This window comes from Malus domestica, chromosome 04, assembly GCF_042453785.1.
Source record: "Malus domestica chromosome 04, GDT2T_hap1".
In the NCBI taxonomy this organism is placed as follows: domain Eukaryota; kingdom Viridiplantae; phylum Streptophyta; class Magnoliopsida; order Rosales; family Rosaceae; genus Malus; species Malus domestica.
Genome location: NC_091664.1, coordinates 8,291,343 through 8,311,398, shown reverse-complemented (window position 1 = coordinate 8,311,398; position 20,056 = coordinate 8,291,343). Strand labels below are relative to the sequence as shown.

Sequence of the window (20,056 nt, the reverse complement as noted above, 5' to 3'; positions counted from 1 at the left end):
GAAACTTCGCCCCAAAAGAGATCCACCCACCCCTCGCAAACGACGCCCTAACGGAGATCCATCAACACCAGGTGAGCACCCAGAACCAGCAGGAAAGAGCACCCACACCCACACTGAAACTCGCACAACGGCGGATTCTCACAGAGGAGAAAAGGCTCTCACGACGGAGAGAAAAAATACATTCTTCCGATCTATTTTTGTCTCTATACTTATGTAACATGTTTTATATATATATATATATGATCAACTACTTCAGGTCACAATCTTATATACAAAATTAAGATATGATCAACTACTTCGGCTCAACATTCAACATTGTACACCTTCTATGCCAGTGATATTGTTCCAACTCACATCTTATTAGCGGTAGGATTTTGTGAAGCCAAAAATAATTATAAAAAAACAAAAAAATCCTAGATCTGGCACGTGGATTTTTTTTCCAATTAACGGAAATGCCTTCATTAATTGGCAAGGCTTACATTCGTCCCACGTGCAGTTCAACCACCAAGATGACCTGAGTTGCTAATAACAATTTCTCTAAGCTCCTCTGCCCATGAAAAGGAGATAAGGCAAGGAAATTAATGGTAGAATTAATATCTAAATCCTACCTTTAAGATTTTCCAATTAAAGACATATTCTTTTCCTCAAGGAAGCAGATTCTTCAAGATAATTTTTAGGATATTATTAATTAACTTTAATAATATCAACAAGGATTGCCATTGAGTACTATGGTCTAGTGGTATTCCTTTTCAATTGAAAGAAAGAGATCTTAGGTTCGAATCTCGTGGATGGCGAATTAAATACCAAATTAGGCTACCCATTGTGTGGTTTAGCCGAATTATCCCTCCCTTTAGATCCTCGATACTACCATGCTCCATATAAATACCTTATTCTACACACTTCTCAAGTAAGTTAAAGTGAACTCTATACAACTCAATCCTAAATTTCTCTCTTTTTTCAGAGAAACTTAGGCATCATAGGTTTATTGGCTTAAACTCCCTTTTTATTGGGCGCGTGGCTTTGGCTATAACCAAATGTGTTTATTTTTTTGTGTAGGTACAATTTCATCAAATCTATGATGACGAAATTTTGCTACCACAAGTGGGTGCTTCATTGAGAAATTGATTCAAATCTCAAAGAAGTTCTTGCAATTCTCTTCGAATTTCTCTCTCTTTGAATTTTTCTAACATACCCCAATCTTCGAATTTTTTAATTCCTTGATTCATTTGCCCTAGAGAAAGGAAAGCTTGGTTAGGAATTTCAAAACTATGACGAACGGCACTCTCAACGTGCCTAGATTTGGACCAGACAATTAAAACCACGACGTGGCCCCAACCCCATGCCGCTATTCTTCACGATTAAGCAGCCTCTGCCACCAATAACATTAGCAGTTGTAGCAGCAGCAACCCAGAATAAGGCTCAAATGCTGGGCTTGTTTCCTAGCCCACGGTCACGCTGCATCACCATTTGCTACCATCCAAAAGTCAGGAACGAACCGAACAGGCTGTTGAAAAATAAATTGCTTACTAATTTCTTGTTAGTAAATGATTTCTTAGTAGATTTTCTATTTTGTCATTTTGTGAAACTGTTTTCTGTTGAGATAGCTTGAGCTCATATGCCAAGTGTAGGACTTAGATCAATTTTCATTTTCAATGGCTCACATGCCTTGTAATTGCCATGTGTCATAATCACAATGGCTTATGTATTTGAATGGTGATGATAACTGATGTAAGGGATGAATGAATATATGAAAGTGGAGCATCATTCTGCAATGGTTAGAATGTTGCAGCTGTGAAATATTCTCTCTGACTATTTCTCTAGCTTCTTCTCTTTCATTCTTCTTGCTCCCTTCGAAATCCAAGTGATCAGATCAATGGTAAATTACTAAAATCTCAACATGGTATCGCGAGCCTAGGTTCTATATGGAATTAGGGTGTTGGATCTGTGAGTGATGTGCTCAGAAATCCAACGTGAAATTTTCAACTACGTTCATCGATTCAAGTCTCAAATGGCTAGGTCAAGTAGTAGTGATCTTTGGGCTCCAATATCCAATGGTGACAACTATGAATTTTAGAAGATCCAAATGAGAACTATTTTCAAATCACATGGAATCTGGGATTTAGTTGAAAAGGATCTTGAAATTCCAGAATCGAAGGGTAAGAAGGTTGAAGATGAAGGCTCATCAGATTCAAATAAAGCTTCCATGAGTGATAAGCTAATCAAGGATGCTAAGGCGATGGGTATCATCCAAAAAGCTATTTCAGAGGATATTTTTCCCATAATCTCGAATGAGGAGACCATAAAGGGCGCTTGAGATATTTTACACCAGGAATTTTATGGTGATAAACTAGTGAGATCCATACGCCGATATTTCGAGTATACGAGATTGAAGGATGATGAAACCTTGTATGTGTATCTCACTTGTCGTCTCGAGCTGGTGAATCAAATGAAAAGGTATGGGGAAGATTTACCCAGAGAGTGTTTGGTTCAGAAATTGCTCATAAGCTTAACCAAAAAATTTGATCATGTTTGCTATGTGATCGAACAAACTAAGGACATTGAAACTATTGAGGTGCAAGAGGTTATTGCTGCATTGAGAGGATTTGCACAGCGCCTTGATAGGCATGCTGAGAGTACCCCTGAGAGAGTTTGCAGTAGTATGAGTGTGAATCCAAAAGGGACTCAGTCAAATCCCTCGTTTGGTAACTCTAAACCAAAGAAGAAATGGAAATCGAAAGGAAAGAAATGGGACCCTAAACCTTAGAATCTTGCTAATCAAGGTGGCAAGTATGACCAAGGAGGAAATTTTGATTAGGCTAAAGGAAAATGCAAGCATTGTGATAAGCTACACTATGGTGAGTGTTGGTTTAAAGGGAAGCCAAAATGCCATGGATGCAATCGTTTTGGTCATCTCATCAAGGACTATGATAAACCAAACAAGGCTGGAAAGCTTGTAAAGTTACAAATCAGGTAACAGAATCTGCAACCATGTTTTATGCCTATCATTTTGCTACTATTGGAAAAAATATGAACATATGGTATGTAGACAGTGCATGTAGTAATCATATGACCTTTCATGAATCCTTGCTTATTGATGTTGATAAAAATATGAAGTGTAGACTTAAAATGGGCACTGGAGATTTAATGCAGTCAATAGGCAAAGGTACCTTGGTTATAGAAATGAAAGGTGTGACTATATATATTAAAGAGGTTATGATTGTACCTGGATTGGATGAGAATTTGTTGAGTGTAAGGCAGATGGTAGAGCATGGTTATTGGCTTGTGTTCAGTGATTACACGGTTGATATATATGGAAGATTTGATTGAAAGTGTTCCAATGAAAGGAAACAGATGCTTTCCCTTAATTTAGGAATATGTCAATCCTCACATGGCTAGAGTCATCTTGGTTGTGGCATAAAAGATATGGACATCTAAACTATATCAGTTTGATTCTTCTGCAAGAGAAGGAAGTGGTGCAGGTTTACCTAGACTACAAGTCTATGAGCATGTTTGCTCTAGATGTGCTACAGGGAAGGGTCACAGGGAACCATTTGACAAGGGAAAAACTTAGAGGGCATCACAACCTCTAGAACTTATTCACTCTAATATCTATGGTCCAATGCAGATAACCATTGTTGAAGGCAACATATTTTTTCTCACATTTATTAATGATCACACTAGGATGTGTTGGGTATTTTTCTTGTAGCACAAGTCTCAAGTCTTCAACATTTTCAAACGGTTCAAATCCATGGTTAAGCTATAAAGTGGCTACCAAATTAAGAAACTCAGAAGCGATAGGGGTGGAGAATACATATCCCTAGAGTTTTCAAAGTTCTGTGAAGATATAAGGTTAGAAAGGCAATTGACTGTTGCCTACTCTTTACAACAAAACGGTGTTGTAGAGAGAAAGAACATAACGGTGATTGAAATGGCTAGAACTATGATGTATGAGAAGAAAATTCCCTTGAAATTTTGGGTTGAAGTTGTAAACACAGTCGTGTACCTGCAAAATCGATGTCCAACAAGTGCTTTGAACAACATAACTCCATTTGAGGCATTCAGTGGGAGGAAGCCAGGTGTCAAACATTTGAAGATATTTGGTTCTTTGTGTTATATTCACATTCCTTCATAGAAAAGGCGCAAATTGGAGGAAACTAGTGATAAGGGAGTATTTGTTGGATATGGCAATTGTGCAAAAGGGTATAGAGTTTTCAACTTGAGAACTCAAAAGGTTGAACTATCAAGAAGTGTAATCTTTGATGAGAAAGCAATATGGTACTGGGAATCTAATGAGGTAGTGCAATTCTCTATTCCTTTGAATGATAATGGAAGCTCAAGGATATCTGAGCTTAATTCAGAATCAAGTGACTCACCTTAGTCTATGCAATTTCCTATGAGATCACAAACAACTAGAGACCTGCAAGCATCTTAGGAATTTGGTTCACTTGGTTCTTCAGTTTCAATCTCAAAAACCTATGATCATACTCCACAGAAATGGAAGAATTTGAGTGATGTATATGCTCAATGTAAGATGAGCATTATTGAACCTAAAGATTTCAGTGAGGCAGTCAAAGATGAAGCTTGAAAAAAAGGCTATGACATAAGAGATGTTGATGATAGAAAAGAATTCTACTTAGGAGTTAGTTGATAGACCATGCAACAAACCAATTGTAAGAGTGAAGTGGGTCTACAAAACAAAGCTGAATTTTGATGGTTCCATTCAAAAACACAAAGCTAGACTTGTAGCCAAGGGCTACACACAGAAACCTGGGGTTGACTTCAATGAAATCTTTGCTTCTGTGGCAAGGTTAGATACCATCACGACACTCATTGTACTAACTGCATATAAAGGTTGGAAACTGTGGCAATTGGATGTTAAATCAGCTTTTCTGAATGGTGTTCTCGAGGATGAGGTATATATGGACCAACCTGATGGTTTTGTGATTAAAAGGGCTGAAGACAAAGTGTATAGGCTGAGAAAGGCCCTCTATGGTCTAAAACAGGCACCAAGGGCCTGGTATAGTGAAATTGACACATGCTTAATTCACTGTGGCTTTCACAGAAGCTCAAGTGAAGCAAATTTATATGTGAGAAACAAGGAAGGTGTTGGTACTTTGATTGTGTCAATCTATGTTGATGACATAGTGTACACAGGGAGTAATGCAGAAATGATGGAAGAATTCAAGGATGAGATAATGTGCAAATATAAGAAGTCAGATTTGGGTTTACTTCATCATTTCCTTGGAATAGGCTTAACTTAAACTGAAGGGAGTATATTTATACACCAGAAAAAATATGCTCCAACTCTCTTGGATAAATTTGGGCTCAAAGACTGCAGGCCCAAACCTGAGTGGTCGATTTGATGCAATTCAAATCGAGTGTTTCATCAAAAGACCAAGCACATTGGCAGGAAGTTTCATTTCATTAGAGATGCAATTCAAGAATGAGTGGTCGATTTGATTTACTGCAGGAGTGAAGAACATATTGCAGACATTTTTACCAAGGCTCTTCCCAAGGACAGATTCAACTATTTGAAAAGCTTACTTGGTGTGAAATCAGTTAGCAATTTAGAAGGGAGTGTTGAAAGTAAATTGCTTAATAATTTCTTGTTAGTAAATGATTTACCTAGTAGATTTTCTATTTTGTCATTTTGTGAAACTGTTTTCTATTGAGATAGATGAGCTCATATGCCAAGTGTAGGACTTAGATCAGTTTTCATTTTCAATGGCTCACATGCCTTGTAATTGCCATGTGTCATAATCACAATGGCTTATGTATTTGAATGGTGATGATAACTGATGTAAGGGATGAATGAATAAATGAAAGTGGAGCATCATTCTGCAACAATTAGAATGTTGCAGCTGTGAAAAATTCTCTCTGACTCTCTCTCTAGCTTCTTCTCTTTCATTCTTCTTGCTCCCTTCGAAATCCAAGTGATCAGATCAACGGTAAATTACTAAAATCACAACACAGGCCCAGGCGTCTCAATTCGCACGAGTCCAACGTGTATGCCCCAAGACCATGAGGGTTGACTCGTGTCCGAACTCGGATCCGCACCCTAGTGACCGACCTGGTCAAGTAAACCAGTCCAACACTGAGTCGTTGAACCAAAGTTTTCGCGCCATTTTTCTGCAGATTTGAGCCAACCCTGCTAAAGTTTTGTGTCTGATGTCCACTACACTTCCACCACTCGTGGAGATGCCTATTAACCTAGCTCCTCCACTCGAAATGGCGATCCAAATCTAAATCATGTCTGATGTCCACTACACTTCCACCACTCGTGCATTCTTGACAAGGTATCCTGAAGAGGGACAACAATGAATGATGATATTTCTTCAAAGGCGTTTCAACTGATCAGTGCTGTGGCTGAAATGCTTGTTTTCAGATAAAAGATACTGCTGCAAAATACTTTCAGAGGATATTCTAAGTGTATGTCTTTGCCGCACTTTCTACATGGCCATGGAATCATGAGGGTATAGCTCGGTTCCAGTCTATTTATTATCTTTTTCTCCCTTCATTTAATCGATCGTCTTCAATATAATTATCGTTACTTTCGCTAGTAAGACTTTTGATGCCTAGGGAGAAATTTAAATTGAATTTAGAGAGAATGTCATTTTATTACTTTGTACAATTTTGAGTGTCTGCCTGTTACTTTAGGTTGCATTTTGTATATCTCGACCATTTTTGTAGGCTTGCAATTTCTTCCGGCACAGCGATCCAAGAACAAGTTTGAAGTTTCAATGATTTGGAGAGACAAGGGAAGCAAGAATTAAGGGAAATGAAAACATGGAACATGTTATGTAGGAAAAATTAGACAATTGATGTGCGCTTGGTTCATTCGGTTTCAACACATTTTTAAAACCTTTGAATTGCATACCTATCCGAGACCTATGTTTATACATCTCTAAAACGAAGTTTGCGCCTTATAGTTGAAGGGATCATATTGAACAAGCTGGTTTTGGTCAGGTTCTTGGTCCATCTGTTTTATTCTATTTTATTCTTTTCAACAGACTCATCGGGAAATTGATGTTTTCTGGGTTTGATAATTTGATTCTTTAACCCAAAGTTTTCTGGCGATACAATTATAGCTTTGGTGGATGATTTCAAAATTACATCAATTCCATATTCCCTCCTATGTTTTTACAGAATAAATATAAAATCTTTGATATTATTCATACTAGCTTTGCAAATATTAAAATTTGTTTACTAATTGCTTGTTCTTTAGAGTTCACTTAGATATAATAATTTTTTCTTTTATACAGTATCTTTTAGAAATTTGAGTTGCATCGCGGGGGCCAAAAGTTAATTAATCCTGTAAGCATTATCTTATTATTTCACTCTTTATGTACTTTAGATGTGAGTTTCTATTTTTGACTTTAGTCAGAGGTTTTCTACCTGTTTATGTGCCATTTCATTCTTTCACTTGCGGATTAGAAATGCTTCATGTGTAACGTTTAAAGAGCCACCGGATGTGTAAAATAGAAAACTGAGGTTACATGTTGTCATATGTTTAATTGTTTTTGGAATGTTTTCTTCTTGTCATTTGTCCATGGCTCTCTTAATATCATTTTGGAATGGAAGTAAATTCAACTCTATATTACCGGTATTGCCTAAGTTTAGGCCTAACAAGGTTTCGATCAGTTCCTGATGGCTTTACATGTAGATTTTTCTGTAGAGGCATTTGGCTCCTGTGTTTGCAACTGGAGCATTCCTAATTCCGACATCAGTATACTTCTTAGTCAAGGTTACTGCGTATTTTCTTTAATTTTAGCCAATCTGTTTTGAATATGTTATTCTTCTTTTCATCTCTTTCTATTCATAATTTATTAGAATGTGAATTATATTTAGACTCGGGAGCATACATTAAGCGAACGAGTTTCTATTTGGTCTTGTGCTTGTAACTTGAAAGTAGTCATTAAAAGAATGAGAACTGTATGTTCTATGCTCAACTGTTTTTATCTGGATCCTAAAGTAACTACAGAAAAATGATTTTGTACATCCATCTGGTGGCCAAGTTTTCAAATATCTGTCCTCCTCCCACTATTTATTTTTCATGGTCATTTGATGTTGTGTTTCCATGGTCTTGTGTGATTTAGCATCTAAGATTGGTGGCATCATTAGTTGATTAGTATATTAGTTTATCTGCATAGTTCCGCTGCGAACACTCTGCATTTTTAATCCAAAACTTCTAGGTGATAGATCAACTATTAGTAGGAAGAAAGAGTCGTTGCTTCTCTTTGAAAGCGGACTTCTTGAATATAAAAGTGACGTACGAAAGAAAAGATTGAAGCTCATGATCTAGGAGGATCTCAACATATTATTAAGTTATAATAAATAATTTAATAATTTAATTAATTATTAAAATAACCTAAAGATTTGGGGTTTTTACTTTGTCCGTTCAAAACAGTTCTAAACTAAAGGCTTTTATTTGTTTGACATTTAAGGCCATACAAAATGTTTGGCTTAAAAATTTTTTCCTTATTTTTAGTTATTTTAGCAATCAAACCTTGTATAATTAATACCTAGTTATTTATTGAAATAAATCAAGCAGAATTCTTTCCTTTGTTTCTCCAAAAGTTCAAGTTTCCCTCTCATATTAAAAAAGTCTCATTCAAAGAGAAGTGCTACTCTTTACTTTTAAAGATTAGGAATTAATAGTTCTATCATCAACAAGTTTTGGATCAAGTACTATCTGAGCACAAAATCCCAAAAAGGTGACGGTGGTTAATGGTCTTGACACGCGACCGACTAAAAGCTTTGGCTGAAGATCTTGGTGGTCCTTTGCCTTTGCATTGAAAGCCAAGATCAAAGAAGGGAGAAGACAAACATGAAACATATGGCGGAGAGGAACGAATCACCAGACTTAAACAAGAAGTCCAAACTTTGACATAGTGAGTTGCTAAACTTGTTGATGGCTTTAAGTCTAGAAAGCCCGTCAGTGCATCCACTTCACATGAGACTCATTGGAAGCTTAAGAAGAGGATGTATAAGGAGACAGAAGACGATGATGACAACAATCCTGTAACAGAGGATAAATAAGAAGAATCATCAAGTAAGAATAAAACTCCCATAGATACCTTAAAATTTGATTTTAAGGTTGATATCCATGTTTAAAGAGGGGATGTTGATGTAGAAAAGTTAGACAATTGGATAGATATCTTATAAATTTACTTCTCTATGTACCAATACTCCAACTCTCTGGAGATCAAATTTGCAAGCTTAAAACTAACAAGTCATGCCCTTACATACCAAAATAGTATGATATATCTTATTTGAATTGGAAGGAATTCAGGAAGATTTTGAGAAAACAATGCTATTCAATTGGCTATGAAGAAGAAAGATGGTACAAGTGGCAACACTTCCGACAAAGGTTCGGGCAAACTGTCCAAGAGTATACTACTGGGTTTCATAACCTAGCTACGGTCTTGGACATCAATGTTGATGACCACGATGTGTTCATTAACTATACCGGAGGTCTTGCCAAGTACATACGGAAAGAAATAAAATTGTTCACCGTAGAAACTATTGAAGAAGCTACTGTAAGGTCATCGCCATCAAGGGCAAAAACAAAGAGCTGACATGAAAGATGACAAACAAAAACTTGGCAGTAATTTGATTGGAGTAAAAAAAGGGAAGGAAAACAAGGAAAGTCCAATGCGGAAGAACTACTGTGATCATTGTCAAACAAGTAGACACACCACAGACAAGTGTTGGATACTTCATTCTGAGTTGCGATCAAAGCAGGTGAAAAACAACCAGGGGAGATGAAAAAAAAAAGGCTGCCTTGACTATGCATCAAGCAAAAGAGTTTCCAGAGCGGAGGCAGCCTGATGCTACTCTTGACCTTATGACCAAACCAACAGATGTTGTAGATTCCCATAGCCGTCAGGAGTGGTTTCATTTGACTATCCAAGTCAAAAAAATTCTTGTGCATGCCATTATTGATCCAGGAAATCAAAAGAATCTAATTTCGGAGGCCTTAGTAAGGAAGATTGGGCTTAAAGACAACAGCTCAGCGAAAACTTTACCCATTGAATTGGATACATAAGGACAATGATATGGAAATTACAAAGCGATGTACCTTCAAGTTTGCAATCACTAATTATATCGATGAAGTGACATGCGAACTGGTTCTTTGGACGTATGCCAAGTCATATTGGGTGGTCTATAATTATAAAACTATGATGCAATTAACTACAAGAAGCTTCGTAATTATCGCTTAGTGAAGGATATATGGGAAGGAGTTTTGCATTAATCCTTGCAAGCCTTAATCTACAGATAATCTCTTTACTGCTAACCAAGCCAAGAGACTACTTAATTCATGCGAGCGATTCATTTTGCTAATGTTTCAACCTCAAAACCAGATTCAAAAGATGTTACTTTTGTAGAATTTTATGTTCAAAAATATATGTATTTCGTATATCTTAAGAGTTAACAACTAACTCATATATATGAGTAGTAAAGAACCGGTTACAACCAACCATCCCTATACAAAACTCTTGGGACAACGCAAAGATAAAAAACTGAGAGGACTTATAATACTAACAGCTCCATAACCATCTCCATGCTGCCCGTGCTTGTCTTTGTCGAAGACCACACATGATGTGGAGATAGAAAGCTGACAGAACAAGAGATAAAAAACTGAGAGGACTTATAATACTAACAACTCCATAACCATCTCCATGCTGCCCGTGCTTGAGTTTATTATACAATATTCAATGTCCATACTTCTTGGTTCCAACAACTTTAAATTCATTTTCTATCTCCCACAAAAAATTTCAAAATTGAGAATGAGATCCATTTAGTAAGAGATTCACCTCTACCAAACTTGGGTTTGTATTGTACTTCTCTAACGGAATCAGAAGACATCTTGAAGCAGATCCAAGAACTTCTTGAGCAAGGAGTTATGAAACCTAGTAATTCACCAAGTGGATCGCTAGTGTCATTTGTGCCTAAGAAGGATAGAGGTTGGTAATATTGATGTATAAATGTCTTTGCTGTGTTAGGTTCATTATAAGCTTTGTGCAGTGTTTAATGTAAGCCATTGGATCATATTCCATATGGTATTTAGATTAGATTCTAATGAGTCATATCTCATGACAAGTGTAAGCATCTTACATGATGGCTTAGAAATGAATGGTTGTGATGTTTTTGTAATGTTGTGAGAGAGAGAAACTGCTTCATTCTCCTCCAACGGTAAAACATGTTCTTTGGGTTCTTTGCTTTTAGAACAAGCTGAATATATTGATATTAAGTGAAAAACCTCTGTTCTTAGTGTATGGTTTTACTGTTCCATTGAATCTACCCAAAATCAAACTCTAATATGGCCTCAGAGCCAGGTTGGATCTCAATCTGGGCGTGAATCTGTGACAAGGGTTGTAGCTAAGGAACTCGACAGAGAATCGAGTTTGCTGCGATTGAAGAACAATCTGAAAATAACTGGGTAACTCGATAACAAGTCTAATATGGCTGGATCGAGTGGTGCTGATCTTCGGGCGCCGATTTTCAATGGGGAAAACTTTGATTTCTGGCAGATAAAGATGAAGACCATTTTCAGATCTCATGATCTGTGGGATATGGTTGAAACGGGGTATAATCCTCCGATGAAGAAAGAAGACGAAGAACTCACTGCCACTGAACTAAAGCAGCTGAAGGAGAACATGATCAAGGATGCTAAGGCTCTCGGGATTATTCAAGGTTCTGTGTCCGATGAAATTTTCCCACGAATTGCCATACTGGAGACGGCAAAGGAGGCTTGGGATGCACTGAAGCAAGAATTTATTGGGGATAAACAGGTGAGATCTGTGAAACTCCAAAGTTTAAGGCGAGATTTTGAATACACTCGTATGGGTGAAAATGAAGCATTCTCTGTGTATGTTGTGCGATTATTTGATCTTATGTCACAAATGAAAGGTTATGGTGAAGATATAGGAAATCAAAGAATTGTGCAGAAGCTATTGATAAGTTTGCCTAGGTCTTATGATAGTATTGTTGCTGTGATAGAAAACACTAGGGATCTGGAGAGTGTTGATGTGCAGGATGTTGTTGCTACCTTAAAGGGGTATGAACAACGAATTGATAGACACTCTGAAGATAGAAATGAAAAGGCATTTGCTAGTTTAAGTATAGCTCCCAGGAAGACTAACTATAATGCCAATCAAAACTTCAAACCCACAAAGAATTGGAAGTCTAAGGGTAAGAAGTGGGATAACAAACCTGTGCATCAGCAAGGGAAATTTGCTACATCCCCTGATGGAGCTAAAAATTCCTGCAAATATTGTGACAAACTCCACTTTGGAGAATGTTGGTTCAAAGGAAAACCAAGGTGCCATAATTGTGATAAGCCAGGGCATTTTGCCAAAGACTGCAGATCTAAGAAAGCAGTTCAACAAGCAAATTATGTTGGACAAGTGGATAATACTCCAACTATGTTTTATACGTGTATGACAGCTGCTGTGAAAAAGCATGAAGATACATGGTATATTGACAGTGGTTGTAGTAACCACATGACAGGAAGAGAAGATCTATTGGTGAATTTAGATAAGAGAGTAACTGCCAAAGTAGAAATGGGTACAGGACAACTAGTTGATGTGGTTGGAAAGGGTGACTTAATGGTTGAAACTATGCAAGGCAGAAGATATATAAGAGAGATTATGTTTGTACCTGGTTTGAAGGAGAATCTGTTAAGTGTGGGACAGATGATGGAGCATGGATACTACCTGGTTTTTGGAGGAATTGAAGTCAGAATCTATGATGATGCTACATGCTCAAATCTAGTTATTAAAGTTCCAATGAAAGGCAATAGAAGCTTTCCTTTGAAATTACAACCAGGCATTCATCTTGCTATGAGGGCTAGTGTTGGTCAATCTGCTGAAATATGGCATAGAAGATTAGGACACCTGAACATGAATGCTCTAATGCAGCTTCAAGAGCATGAAATGGTAACTGGTCTGCCTGAGATGGAAGTGAACACCACAGTGTGTGAAGGCTGTGCACTTGGTAAGCATTCCAGAGAAGCTTTTCCCAAGGCAACTAAATGGAGAGCTGTCTTACCATTGGAATTGATCCACACTGATATATGTGGACCCATGCAAACACCTACCAAGGCTGGAAACAAATATTTCATCACTTTCACAGATGATTGTACAAGAATGGGATGGGTTTATTTCTTGAGGAATAAATCTGAGACATTCAGTGTGTTCAAGAAATTCAAAGCAACTGTTGAACTTCAAAGTGGATATAAACTGAAAAAATTAAGAAGTGACAGAGGAGGAGAGTATACTTCACTTGAATTTTCTCAGTTTTGTGAAAATTTTGGTTTGGAGAGACAGCTCATAGTGGCTTATTCCCCTCAGCAGAATGGTGTTGCAGAGAGGAGGAATAGAACCATTGTAGAAATGGCTAAGTGTATGATGTTGGAGAAGGGTATTCCATTTGAATTTTGGGCAGAAGCGGTCAACACTGCTGTCTATATTCTAAATAGATGTCCCACCAAAGCTTTGAACAAGAAGACTCCTTTTGAAGCTTACAGTGGAAGGAAGCCTGGAGTGAAGCATTTAAGAGTGTTTGGATCTCTATGCTTTGCACAAGTTCCATCACAAATGAGGCAGAAATTGGATGCAACAAGTGTCAAATGCATTTTTATTGGTTATGGATCTTGTGAGAAAGGTTACAGGTTATTCAATCCTGAAACCAAGAAGATTATTATCTCAAGAGATGTAATCTTTGATGAGAACTCTTGCTGGAATTGGAAAACTCATGCTGAGAAGAATCTGTCCATTTCAGTCTCTAATGAAGAACATTGTGATGAAGGGAGTAATGTTGAAAGTGAAGTAGATGAGAGGTGTACAGAATCCTTACTGGAGCAACAAAATCAAACTGTTGGTTCTCATTCAAGTCAAGAGGAACAAGTAAATCTTGCTGAATCTCAAGAGTTTGATCACACACCTCTAAAATTCAGAAGTGTGAAAGATATATATGAAAGGTGCAATCTATGTGTGATAGAACCGGAGTGTTTTGAAGAAGCATCAGGTGATGAAGCTTGGAGAAAAGCTATGTCTGCAGAAATTGAAATGATAGAAAAGAATGATACATGGGAGTTAGTTAATAGGCCGTTTGATAAACCAGTAATTGGTGTCAAATGGGTCTATAAGACAAAGCTTAACCTGGATGGATCAGTGCAGAAAAATAAGGCAAGATTAGTGGCAAAGGGCTATTCTCAGAAGCCTGGGGTTGATTTTAATGAGACTTTTGCACCAGTGGCAAGGCTCGATACTATTAGAACCTTGATTGCACTGGCAGCTCAAAAGGAATGGAAATTGTTCCAATTGGATGTTAAATCGGCATTCCTGAATGGTACATTACATGAGGAAGTATATGTTGATCAACCTCAAGGGTTTGAAGTCAAAGGGAAAGAAGACAAAGTTTACAGACTGAAAAAGGCCTTATATGGTCTGAAACAAGCTCCCAGAGCTTGGTATGACGAGATAGATACATATTTCAATCAGTCTGGTTTCAAGAGAAGTCAAAGTGAAGCTACTTTGTATACTAAATTCAGTGATGCAGGTGTGCTTATTGTATCTCTGTATGTAGATGACATTATCTACACAGGGAGTTCTGATAAGATGGTTCAAGAATTCAAAAATGATATGATGAAACAGTATGAAATGTCAGATTTGGGATTGTTGCATCATTTCCTTGGCTTAGGCATCATTCAAACAGATAATGGCATATTCATTCATCAGAAGAAGTATGCCAAGTCTTTACTGGAAAAATTTGGTTTGAAGGATTGTAAAGCAGTGAAAACTCCACTTGCTATTACTGACAGGTTATCCAAAGTTGATGGAAGTGAGGAAGCTGATGAAGGTTTATACAGGAGAATGGTTGGTAGTTTGTTATATCTAATAGCTACTAGACCAGATTTGATGTATGCATCATGCTTGTTGGCAAGATGTATGCATAAACCTACCATGAAGCACATGGGAACAGCTAAAAGGGTACTGAGATATGTACAAGGGACACTGGATTTTGGAATTGAGTATGTGAAGGGCAAAGCTGCTGTGTTGATAGGCTATTGTGACAGTGACTGGGCAGGAAGCTTGGATGATATGAAAAGTACCTCGGGCTATGCATTCAGTTTTGGTTCGGGGGTATTCTCTTGGGCTTCTGTTAAACAATGTAGTGTGGCACTATCCACTGCAGAAGCAGAATATGTATCTGCTGCAGTAGCCACAACACAAGCAATGTGGCTGAGATTTGTGTTGACTGATTTTGGGGAAGAACAAGTAGAGGCTACACCTTTGCTTTGTGATAACACCTCTGCCATAGCCATGTCCAAGAATCCAGTATTTCACCAGAAAACAAGGCATATCAACAGAAAATATCACTTCATTAGGGATGCTATTCAAGATGGAACCATTGAATTACACTACTGCAGGACAGAGGAGCAATTGGCAGACATGTTTACAAAGGCTCTTCCTAAAGATAGGTTTGAATACTTGAGAGATGCACTTGGAGTAAAATCAGCAAAACATTTAGAAGGGAGTATTGATGTATAAATGTCTTTGCTGTGTTAGGTTCATTATAAGCTTTGTGCAGTGTTTAATGTAAGCCATTGGATCATATTCCATATGGTATTTAGATTAGATTCTAATGAGTCATATCTCATGACAAGTGTAAGCATCTTACATGATGGCTTATAAATGAATGGTTGTGATGTTTTTGTAATGTTGTGAGAGAGAGAAACTGCTTCATTCTCCTCCAACGGTAAAACATGTTCTTTGGGTTCTTTGCTTTTAGAACAAGCTGAATATATTGATATTAAGTGAAAAACCTCTGTTCTTAGTGTATGGTTTTACTGTTCCATTGAATCTACCCAAAATCAAACTCTAATAGGTAAATGTGTATTGAATTAGGGCACTTAACAAAATAACCATCAAGAATCAGTATCCATTATCGAGGATTAATGAACTTTTAGATCAACTACATGGTGCTCGTTACTTTATGAAGCTAGATCTCAAATCAGGTTATCACCAGGTGCACAACAATGAAGAAGACACTTGGAAAACTACATTCAAGACGAAGCAGGGATTTTTCGAGTGGTTGGTTATCCCATTCGATTAATGTAATGTTCCAGCTACATTCAAGACAAGTGTTGGATACTTCATTCTGAGTTGCGATCAAAGCAGGTGAAAAACAACCAGGGGAGATGAAAAAAAAAAGGCTGCCTTGACTATGCATCAAGCAAAAGAGTTTCCAGAGCGGAGGCAGCCTGATGCTACTCCTGACCTTATGACCAAACCAACAGATGTTGTAGATTCCCATAGCCGTTAGGAGTGGTTTCATTTGACTATCCAAGTCAAAAACTTTCTTGTGCATGCCATTATTGATCCAGGAAATCAAAAGAATCTAATTTCGGAGGCCTTAGTAAGGAAGATTGGGCTTAAAGACAACAGCTCACCGAAAACTTTACCCATTGAATTGGATACATAAGGACATTGATATGGAAATTACAAAGCAATGTACCTTCAAGTTTGCAATCACTAATTATATCGATGAAGTGACATGCGAACTGGTTCTTTGGACGTATACCAAGTCATATTGGGTGGTCTATAATTATAAAACTATGATGCAATTAACTACAAGAAGCTTCGTAATTATCGCTTAGTGAAGGATATATGGGAAGGAGTTTTGCATTAATCCTTGCAAGCCTTAATCTACAGATAATCTCTTTACTGCTAACCAAGCCAAGAGACTACTTAATTCATGCGAGCGATTCATTTTGCTAATGTTTCAACCTCAAAACCAGATTCAAAAGATGTTACTTTAAATTCATTTTCTATCTCCCACAAAAATTTTCAAAATTGAGAATGAGATCCATTTAGTAAGAGATTCACCTCTACCAAACTTGGGTTTGTATTGTACTTCTCTAACGGAATCAGAAGACATCTTGAAGCAGATCCAAGAACTTCTTGAGCAAGGAGTTATGAAACCTTGTAATTCACCAAGTGGATCGCTAGTGTCATTTGTGCCTAAGAAGGATGGAGGTTGGTAAATGTGTATTGAATTAGGGCACTTAACAAAATAACCATCAAGAATCAGTATCCATTACCGAGGATTGATGAACTTTTAGATCAACTACATGGTGCTCGTTACTTTATGAAGCTAGATCTCAAATCAGGTTATCACCAGGTGCACAACAATGAAGAAGACACTTGGAAAACTACATTCAAGACGAAGCAGGGATTTTTCGAGTGGTTGGTTATCCCATTCGATTCATGTAATGTTCCAGCTACTTTCATGCGAGTGATAAATGAGATACTCCACCCTTTCATTGACAATTTCGTCATTGTTTACTTGGATGCATATTTGATATTTAGTGTCGCATAGGAGGACCATCTTCATCATATTGCTCAAGTTGAGCATTTTACAAATAAACAAGTTGCGGTTGAACAATAAGAAGTGTGAATTTGAGAAGCAACATCTTGTATACTTGGGACTCATTGTTGATGTAGGAAAACTACAAATGAATCCAGAAATGGGGCAAGTTATTTCTCAATGGCCTACACCCCGAGCTGTGACTGAACTTCAAAGCTTTCTAAGTGCATGTCATTATTTGCGAAAGTTTTTCGACACTTATCACAAATTGCAGCACCATTACACTCTCTTACAAAGGCTAATAAAAATTTTGAATGGTCAAGAAGTCATGAGGAATTTTTCTAGTTATTAAAACGAAAGATTACCGATACCCTAGTGTTAGCATTGCCATATCTGCAGAAAGCTTTTGAAGTTGAAGCAGATGTATGATGTATCTAACTATACCATCAAAGTCATTTTGTTTCAAGATGGAAAACCAATTGCATACCATTCTGAGACGTTCAGTGGGCTAATATTGAACTATCCAACTAATGCCAATGAGCTTTATGTCTTGCATCAAGCAATTGAAAGCAGTTTCATAGCTTCACTCTTTTCTTCATACAAATCATTTCATATTCAAGAAGTCCGCTTCCAAAGTAAAGACTCTTTCATCCTACTAAGAGTTTTGTCACCTAGAAGTTTTGGATCAAGTACTTGATTCAAAACTTCTTGGTAATAGAACTATTAATTCCTAATCTTTAGGAGTAAACACTAACAAACTCGAAACTTAAACAAAAATTAACTAAGACAAAATTTTCACCTTCAAGTTGCCAACCAGAGATAACGTTAAAATTCAGAACATCTTTTCAAAAGTTCCAACGAATCCCACTACAGAGTCTAAGCCATTTAGAATCAATTAGAAAAGAATTCATGAACTTTCTTTGGTGTACAGTGAACCAACATAGTTAAGGATACTCGACTAAAATCCCTACCTTTCATCCTTTTATTTCACACATACTAACTATTAAACTAAACATGGTAAATACCAATATTAAACTAAACATGGTAAATACCAAAAATATATATGACAATATTTGGGAATTTCTTATATATTCATTAATCTCCAAAGTGGAGTATATATAGAAGTTACAATTGGTATTACATATGTACTTCACCAATGTGGGACAATAAACTACTATTTATACTTTAACTAATATATAACTCGCAACACTCCCCCTCAAGTTGGTGTAAAGATGTCACGCATACCCAACTTGTCAAGCGAGTTGGAAAACACACTATTAGACACAGCCTTAGTAAGAGCATCAACAAGTTGATCTTTAGATCCCACAAACGGAAACATAATAATTCCAGCATCCAATTTTTCCTTAATGCAATGTCAATCAATCTTCACATGTTTTGTTCGATCATGTTGCACTGGATTATGAGCAATCTCAATAGTAGCCTTGTTATCACAATGAAGTTTCATAGCACATTTGGGTTTAAACCCAAGATCTCTCAACAATTTTTTCAACCACAACAACTCACATACACCATGAGACATACCACGAAACTCAGCTTCTGCACTTGACCTAGCCACCACTTTTTGTTTCTTGCTTCTCCAAGTAACTAAATTACCACCCACAAACGTAAAGTATCCAGATGTAGATCGCCGATCAGTGATAGAACCTGCCCAATCTGCATCTGTATACCCTTCGACATTCAAATGACCATTCTTGGAGAAAACCAGGCCTCTGCCAGGAGCCATCTTCAAGTACCTCAAAATACGGGTTACTGCATCCATATGAGCTTCACTAGGTGAGTGCATAAACTGACTTACCACACTAACTGCATAAGCAATGTCAGGGCGAGTGTGAGACAAATAAATTAATCTCCCCACAAGCCTCTGATACCGTTCCTTATGAGTAGGAACTTGATCTAGAAATAAGCCCAAATGATGATTCTGCTCAATCGAAGTATCAACAGGTTTGCAATCTAACATACTTGTTTCAGCTAACAAATCAATAACATACTTCTGTTGAGACAGAAAAATACCATGCTTGGATCGTGTAACCTCGATTCCAAGAAAATACTTCAATTCACCAAATTCTTTCATCTCAAACTCAATAGCTAGGTACTTTTGAAGGCGTTGTATCTCCTTCTGATCATCACCAGTCACTATCATGTCATCAACATAAATAATCAATGCAGTTAGCTTACCATTTTGTTGCTTTAGAAACAAAATATGATCTGAATGACTCTAGATATACCCAAACTTCTTCATTGAACTTGTAAACCTCCCAAACCACGCTATAGGAGATTGTTTCAAACCATACAAGGCCTTTCATAACCTGCATACAACACCTTTTCCAGGAGACGTTCCAATACCAGGTGGGAGATCCATATACACTTCCTCCTTAAGATCACCATGAAGGAAAGCATTCTTAACATCAAACTGCAACAGAGGCCAATCCTGGTTTGCTGTTAAGGACAGAAGAACACGCACAGATTAAGTTTGGCAATAGGAGCAAAGGTCTCTTGATAGTCCACCCCCATAGGTTTCAGTATAACCCTTAGCAACTAATCTGGCTTTATACCGGTTAATAGAACCATCTGCTTTGTGCTTAATAGTAAACACCCATCAACATCCAACGGCTTTCTTCCTGTTTGGTAAAGGAACCAAATCCCAAGTAGAATTCTTTTC

At 37.3% G+C, this 20,056-nt stretch overlaps 1 long non-coding RNA gene across 2 annotated transcripts; it reads left to right on the top strand.

The window, feature by feature from the left end:
* Positions 1-6,165: 6,165 nt before the first annotated feature.
* LOC139195254 (uncharacterized) lies at positions 6,166-7,544 on the top strand. Of its 2 annotated transcripts, XR_011579940.1 has the most exons (3): positions 6,166-6,296; positions 6,386-6,473; positions 6,691-7,544. It is a non-coding gene; the product is annotated as an uncharacterized lncRNA (long non-coding RNA). The 2 variants fall into 2 exon arrangements; XR_011579939.1 differs by lacking the exon at positions 6,166-6,296 and having other exon boundaries at positions 6,339-6,473.
* Positions 7,545-20,056: the final 12,512 nt, after the last annotated feature.